Consider the following 9,233-nt stretch of genomic DNA (forward strand, 5'->3'; position numbering starts at 1 on the left):
AGGCTTCCTTGAATGAAACATGGCTCATCCATAGGAGACACCCCCATTTTATTCTCTATCCTTCTTATTATTGACACATAACAAGACATTCAAAATGTTTTACTAGGTCCCCTATATGTATGGTCCTATGTACATTATTACTGAAGAAAAGTATGACACTGCTGGATTTGGTGTATATGCATGCATGTGTACATCAACCATGTTTGATAAATATAAATTAAAATGTGACACCATATTTTTGGGACCATTTCTGATACAATTCATGCTGCATGTTTTTTGTGGGGACCTTCCCACGTACAAAACCTTCATATAAAAGTATTATAGATTAAATAATGTGTTGATGTTATTTTTATTTGTGATGTTATTAATAGAAAGTATTTGACTTTAAAAATAAATAATATGGATCATCATCATATGCAATAAAAATTATTACAGTTTTGAGTGAAATAATTGAAGAATAAATATGAATGTAGACGTCATGAAATTATTTTTTAAAATAATTTAAATCGATATAAAAAAGATACACCAACTATAAATTATTGGTATGAATTATGCAATTATTAATCAGTGATTCTGACAATAATGTCACCCTCTCACCTTGACTTATATAAAATTATGAACATGTGTACATGAATGAATTCATGGAGCACTATTTTCCATTTGAATTTTATATATATATCACCTAGCTACCATGTACATTCTCTACAATATTAAATCCTTAAATAGATTCAAAGTTTAATTTAAACTTTAATAATGAGATAAGACAATTATTATATTATCGAAAAGAGAAATGTTATTTATACAATGGTTGTTAAACTCGCGAGTTAACTCGTAAACTCGTACGAGTTTACGAGTTTAGGTAGTGGAATCGAATTGATTCGGACACAAACTCGTTTCTGGGTAGACTCGGCTAGACTCAGACAGAATCGCTCAAACTCGCGAGTTTGCTAGCGAGTCAGCGATTTTGAATTCGATACCCATTTTCGCCAAAACGGTGTCGTTTTGAGCCAAAAAAAAAACTACAGCTAACCACTAACTAACCCAGACCCTGTAAGGGACCCGGTAAGAGTGTAACCCTAATTCGAAACCCTCACAGGCTCACACTCCACCAGCACCAAGCCCTCACTACTCACTCTCTTCTTCTCCAACGTCGCTGAATCGCCACCATCTACCAGCACCGTTGTTTGCGCCGCCACGCAGAGGCCAGACGCCGAACGGATCCCTCATCCCTCGCTTGTCGCCTCGCCTCATCCCTCATCCCTCATCGAACGCAGAGGCCACGCAGAGTCGCAGATCCCACCACCATGCAGTGAAGGTTCGTCGTCGACACTAGCCCACCACCACGCAAAGTCGCAGAGCCCAACCTTCACTCGTCGACACCAGCCCACCACCACGCAGAGGTCACACAGAGTCGCAGAGCCCACCACCACGCAGTGAAGGTTCATCGCTCCTGTTCTGCGTTCGTCGGCCGTCGCACTCCTCCCTGTTCTGCTTCACTGCGTTTGCCTCCCTTCCCCTGTTCGTCGCCATTGTTCTTCACTGCCGATCTGCTTCAATTCTGCCCTGTTCTCCAAGGTAATTTTTTTAAACAAATTCAAATATTAACAATCTTGCTAGCAATTCTGCAATTTTGGTTCTGAACTTCTGATGTTAACATGGTTAATTTTTTTTTAGTTTAGTTTAAATCATACACAGAATTGGTTAATGAGATTTGATATGTTGAAAAAAAAAATTAAACTGATGCTGCTTCATGCTTCATGCTTCATGGTTAAAATGTGTGGTACTGTGGTTTACTGGTTGTCTCTTGTCTGGTTTAAACTTTAAACTGTTACTTAATACTTTGTGGTTTTTTTTGTTAGTGTTTCTGAATATCTGACTGAAACTCTGAAGTCTGAAATGTTAGTGTTACTATGTTAGTTATGAATTTAGTTAGTGGATAATCTGAATCTGAATTTGTTATCTGGGTTGTTGATTTGTAGGGATAAAAATACAAAATGTTTGAAAGAAATAATGTTTCTGATGAAGATGGTGAAGATGATGATGTTGATGCCATGGAAGATGACGATATTGGAGGATTTGAGTTTTAGACTTTATTAGAACATTTAATTATTGCTTTGTTGTTTTCTTTTGTGTTTTGGTTGTGTCTTATGAAGCTTTGATTGTGTGATTGTGTGTTTTATGTTGAACTAGATATATACTTGTGAAGAATTTAAATGTGTGATCTAGAGTACTTGTTGTAACTTGTAATTGTAGTATTATGTTAATTTATTATATGTTTTGATGTTGAAATTGTTAAGTTTAAATGTCTATATCTGAGTAAATATATATATTATACATGATATATATATATTTTTTATAAAAAATGTATAACAGGTAAACTCGTACGAGTCTACGAGTCGAATCTACGAGTCGAGTCTAGGTCAGCTCCACGAGTTTACCTAGACTCGCGAGTTTGACAACCTTGATTTATACACTAAAATTAGTTACTAAAATCAGCCACCAATATATTTATGTATAAATACATGTGTGGTTTAATTTATTTTTATAGTGTATTTATATTCCAACATGTATTTTATACTGGTGGCTAATTTTAGTGTACACGTAGCATAATCCTATTGAAAAATAATAAAAATAGAAAATATTAAAAATAAAAAATATTTTCTTAACTTGTGATAAGAAATATATATATGATCCAGCTCATGCGCAAGTGCTTTCTCGAAAGTGTCCTTTGTTAACTTTTGGTGCTTAGGATGTCCACAATAAAATTTTTGTAATCATATTTGTTGACTAATAATAATGTCTGTAGAATATGGATATAAGGAAACAAAATTAAAAATAAAAATGTACCCATACAATTGAAATGGACCTTACCTTTTTTTTTCTGTTAAAAATTAAAGATTGATGTACATACATGCATCTTTTACTTTCCTATATTTTTCCATGGGAATTGGTAGCTTTTTGACCACCAATAATCTTTATTATATTATTATATAGTTTCACCTTTTGTTTCTCATGCAATTCGGTTTGTGGTGTTTCACTTTTATTATATGTTATCTTTTCCTTTGTCAAAACAAAGATAATTTATTTACATACTAGTTTACTTTGGTGAAAATCATAATAATAATAATAAAGGGAACAAAAAAGGTGAAGAAATTGATGTTCCCTTTTTTGCACTGTTTAAAGAATAATTAATCACATAAATAACCCTGTTAAATGAAGTAAAGAAAATAGATTTAAGAAAAAAGTAGAATTGATGAGAATGATTTTATGCACTCCTTTAAATTCATTAAATTAAGAGAATTTTAACTATTCTCTTATTTATGTATTTGATTAAAATTTTTAAAATTTAAATTCTTTAAAATGATAAAACTTGAGATTAATATTTGCTATTAAATCCACGATATAACTTCTTTTATAAATAGATATAACCAAATTGATCTTTGTTATTTTACTATTGTTGTCACTTTAATTTGGCATTTTTCACTTTAAACTTTATATAATTTTTCATATTTTAAATTTAAAATAGCAATGATATGATATGCGTACATCAGGCACAAATTAAACTCCGCATTAATGTAGAGAAATTTTGTCGTTCACAGTTCACATTCTTAATTGGCTCTGTACATTGAAATCACTAATTAGAAGTAGCAGCTATGGCAGCTGTATTCAATAATCTGATTACTTCTCATCCAACAACGATTACTATTATCAGGCTAAATATATTTTTTTCTCTAAAATTTATTAAAATTTTAAAAATACATCCTTCTTCTCCTTCTTTATCGTCGTCACCAACACTACTTTATCCTCCTCCTCCTCCTCCTCCTTATTATTATTATTATTATTATTAAGACTTGTAATTTCCTTCCCATTTCTTACCAAATGAATTATTAAAAGAGTATTTACCTAAATTGGTCCCCAAAAATTTTTGAAGTGGACGTTTTAGTTCCCAACAAAATTTAATTATATAATTAGTCCCCAACTTTTGTAAACGTCCGTCGCTTTAGTCTTTCTGTTAGTTTACTCCGTGAAATTTTAACGGTGGAGTCCAACGTGTCACGTTAAGGTGTTGAGTCAGCCGTTAAACGTCACGTGGGATGAAAGACAAAATGATCGCTGGAAAGGCAACTACAAAAGTGTTCTTGTGTGATGCCTTAAATCCTAAAACAACGGCGTGAAGGTCATCATCATCTTCGTGTGCTACTCTGAAAATGTGTAACCATGGCAAGTGGAGGGAATTCGGCAAGCTCTTATCGTCGACGAGTTAGAGGTAGCAGAGATGGTAGTGCTAGCAATGCTTCAGGTGACCCCCAATTTGAAATTGCAAGAGGGGAGAATCCAAGATGCCACTGCGGAGCTTATGCCAATGTTGTGGAGTCTGAAACAGATAAGAACCCAAGAAGACCTTTCTTTGGATGTCCTTATTATAGGGTAAGAAACATTGGGTATGGTACCTTTTTTATGCATTGCAAAATTCATGGGTTAACTCTGATTTTGTGCATTTTTTCCTTCAATGTAGGAGAATCTTTCACACTGTGAATTTTTTATATGGTTTGACAAAGTTTTTCCCCATAAAATACAAGGTAGCCAGCATAATGTTGTACTGGAAGAGAGGATGAAGAAGTTAAAAGATTTGGTAGATGAATTAGAGAAGAAGCCTAAAAATGTAAGTAGAAAAAAGGAGTGGAGCAGTGAATGTAAAACTGTGTTCTTTTTCATGTTAGGTTTTTTGGTTTGTATTTTTGTAGGAAAGATATAGCTAAGTAGGAAAATAAGGGAATTAGGTGCTTGTAATGTATGGATATATTGCAATTGAATAATTAATCAAAGTGTAATTGTCAATATTATAGTCTGGCAGAATTGTCTAATGAAATTTCCTTTACCTAAGATTAGAATCATATGCATTCACAAAAATAATATTCTAAAAACCTGATTTAATAAAAAATCACAGCACTCATAATTATCAAAATAATCTAATAACCATAATTTCATATAATTGAAATCAAGCATCAAAGTTCTGAATATTCCAACAAAAAATTTACTCGTAGCTAGTTTATATCTGTTGCTAGCATCAAAGATACATTCCAAAAGCATATCTTAAAGTTGCATAGATGCACTACATAATCATAATCTATTACAAAAGGGTCTCAAAAAACTAAACAACATAACTACAATCAGCATGATATCACAAAACAATATCATTTCTTCTTTTGGAGGTTGAGTCCTGGTATAGGCATGAACTTGAATATTCTGGCAGCAATTATTTTTGGAGAGACTCTTGGTATCTGATTCAGATGGAGTGACTTAGGTACTAGAACAAATGAGACTGTAGGTAGAGAAGTTAGAGTAGGTGGAGGTGAAGGTTTTGGAGCCGAAACAAGCTTCGTAGGAGGTGTTGGGGTAGTGATCAGAGCTACATGAGGTCTCAGAATTTGTTGTTTGGGTCTTGGAGGCCTAAAACTTATTGCTGATGCAACTTGGTTGGATGAGTTAGTAATGTGCTATTATATTTGCCAATAATATCACAACTGAATATTATATTATGCAACAATAAACATGATATTATTAGGTGAAGTGTAACATGCTCTTTATATCTGCGAATAATATCACATGAATAGTAACACACTTTTTTGTATGGAATGCTTCCTCATCCAAAGAGTAGCTTGAGACATGACTATACGCAAAAAATAAAATGGAAAAGTTAATTTATGAACAAATTTTAATATAATAAGTGACATTAAAATAAAAGAAGCAGCACTAATTACTAACCAAACAGATTCTGAGATAGAAGAGAAAATACAAGTAAGCATTAACATTCCCAAATATGATTATAGTAAGCATTAACAACAATTATAACAACTCTTTGCAACTATTATAACAACAATTCAATTCAAATGCAACTAGACCAACCCAAATATAATCACAGCAAGTAAAATAAAGTCAAATACAATCAGTGCAACAGTCATTTACCTTCTGCTGATCTGAGATAAAATTTCATTCTTCTGTTGAGCAGTTACCAATGTCCTCTTGAAGAAGTTGTAGAAATCACTTCCAACTTTGTTTTGTTTCACTGTCAACCACCGTATAGGCAATCACATAGAAGTGATTGTTTACATCTTGAGCTACAGCAGACAACAGTTGCCCCCCATAATATCCTTTCAAGTGACATCCGTCCAACTCAATCAGTGGTCTGCAACCAGCCTTAAACCCCCTTTTACACCCATTCAGACAAATATACAGTTTGCTAAACAATGGCGGTGAACCAAAAATTGTGTGGGTTGTTTCCAGCAATGCAGTGCTGCCAGGATTACTTCTGTAAATTTCAGTGAGATAATCTCTCAACTTTTCATACTGAGCCATCTCATTCCCAACATACCTTTCTCTAGCAACCCTTAAAACTCTATAAATTATCTTGTCACTGCACATCACATTAAAGTCTATCTTAATATGATCAAAAGCTTCGCCATGAGTCATGTGGGGTTGGGTCAATAACCTCTTCTCTAATTTATCAGCCATCCATTTCTGATCAGCCATGTTAGATCCGAATTCCCTAGCACAAGTATGTTTAGGCTCATACGTCTTAATCTAGTAGCACCTTCCAGCACTATTCTAGGCACAATAGATCAGCCAGGGACATTCATTAGCATTACTACTAGGGACAATAGCAGTTTCATTCCCTCCAGTCTCATTGGTCATTGCTGCAACTTCTGTAACCAGAGCATTTGCCTTCACAGTTCTAGTATCTTTTGTTCCTGATCCTCCATTATTTTCAGCATTAGATTCCTTTTGTTTTTCTCCAGAGTTATTCGCTTCTGCAGCATCATTCTCTTTCCTTTTAGCCTTACACTTAGCCTTACACTTTACCTTTGCAATCATAGCCTTCTCTTTCCCACTTGCACACTTGCATCTAACTCTTCTATTATCATTTTTAACATAAAAAATTCTCCTTCCTTCAGCAATAGTATAGTCCTTTAAGGCATGCTTGAATTGCTCCAATGTGGTAAACTCCATGTTCAATTGGGGTTGAACATCACCAAAGTCTGCTTCCTCATTGAATTGGGGCCAAGTTAAAACCATCTCCCTCGTTGTCTGATGATTGAGGTGTATCAAACCCCTCTGACTCAAATCCTTAACCATCATACTTATCACTAAAGATGTTATCCTCTTCCTCTGCTATACCCTGTCCAACACCAAATTCTGACTCACCAGCAGTAGGAGTAGGCCCAGCAGTAGGAGTAGACCCATTAGTAGGAGTAGCCCCAACAGTTATATTGGGCCCAGTTTTGTCATTGGGCCTAGTAGTCTGTTTAGGCCCACCTTTCTTCCTTGCATTATCCGTTTTTTCAATAGCTATCTTCCTTGCATTATCCTTTTTTCCAACAGCTTTCTTCTTACCCTTCTTATCTCTTTCGCCACCTTTGAGTCCTTCATCTTCATAGCTATCATAGCTATCATTAGTGTCATCGTCAAAGCCTGGAGGTGGGGATTTATACGCCTTCAGCATTGTCATAGCTATCATTGTTAGAAATTGGTTCATCAGACAAGACCTCAGCCTCGCTGTGCTCATCAGTATCATCGCTATCCTCCGCAGGGTCCTCAAAATCAACATCTTCCATGATTGGATGATCAAAGAACAGACACAATTCATCTGTCTCTCTGTCCTCCCTCTTTTTGTCACACATATCTCTAATTTTCTTGTCTCCATATATAGGATGTAGGTTTGCTTCATAATTAGGAGTTGTTGGGTCATACCAATACATCTTCTTATATGCATGGTAGCCAAGCCCTTCAAACATTTTCTTCAAATCAAAACAATTCACTAAATCAAGATCCAACGGAGGAAATCTCTTTACATTCCCATTAATGTAAAGAAGTTCACCCTCGTTATCTTTGACAAAACTCCCCCATGTTGAAAGACAGGAATAACCCAATCAGTCATCTACAATCCATAAACATGAAATAAAATGTCAAAACCAGAACACAAACTTATACAGAGCAATTACATATTAAACACCAACTGCTCAAACTTTGATTTTCTAATTGTGATAACTAGATTAATCAATGTATAAAGTGTATTTACCACAAAATGTTGAATCTTTTTAATGTTAAGCTCATATATGCATGCATTACGTCACTTATTAGTAACTAATTTCTACTATCAGAAATAAATACACAGGGTAAACACATTCGAACAATTGCAATGATGATCAACTATACCATCCGCATCATAATAGAGAAGAGATATACTAATCTGACCGGTGAAGACTGATAGACCGGCAAAACCTTCTTCTACAATAACTCCGTCTTGTACAAAGCCTTGAGTCAATAATGTCAGCGGAGGTCGTCGGAAGACTAGCGGTTCATGTGGTGGTGACTTTCTTTGTAAAACCTAGGGGAAGAGAGGGTGTTGGTTGTAATTTCGTTTTGGGAGAGGAAGATAAAAATGAACCTTTAATGCCACTCAACTAACGAAACGACACACGCCCTTGTGCCCTACTCCCAAAACGCAGCGTTTAGCATCATTCAGAATATGGACCAATTCGTCTTTATTGAACACGTGGTGCTTAACGGCTGACTCATCACTTGAACGTGACACGTTAGACTCCACCGTTAGGGTTTCACGGAGAAACTAATAGAAAGACTAAAGTGACGGATGTTTACAAAAGCTGAGGACTAATTATATAATTAAATTTTGTTAAGGACTAAAACGTCCACTTCAAAACTTTTTAGGGACCAATTTGGATAAATACTCTTATTAAAAATATGTTTTTCATATTTAACCAAAAAAGGTATTATTTACCCTTAAGACCACTACGTTATGTAACACTCAAAGTATTATTTACCCATATAATAATTTGCATAGTTAAAAACTTAAAAACGTTAATTGATTCCATGCACAAAAGACAGCTATATTCCCAAAACGAGTTTAGAAATATTTCCAGCTTTCCGGCACTTATTATTCATTATTTTCGTCCTATGTTTTTTGTATGGTCACAAGAAATCAAAGATTGCAATCGAGAACAACATGAATGACACACACGTGGGAAAGCAAAGAGCTTCATAATTAAAACGATGAACATACACTATAGTTAGTTTAGGCCCCAAATCATTAATTTTACAATAAATTATTACATGCTCTTAAGTTATATATTTTATAAGAATAAATATAGAGAATTAGTTTTTAATTTGTTAATATTTAATTAATTTTTTTAATTATTATAAATTACTTTTTTTAA

Source organism: Arachis ipaensis, chromosome B06, assembly GCF_000816755.2.
Source record: "Arachis ipaensis cultivar K30076 chromosome B06, Araip1.1, whole genome shotgun sequence".
Lineage (NCBI taxonomy): Eukaryota > Viridiplantae > Streptophyta > Magnoliopsida > Fabales > Fabaceae > Arachis > Arachis ipaensis.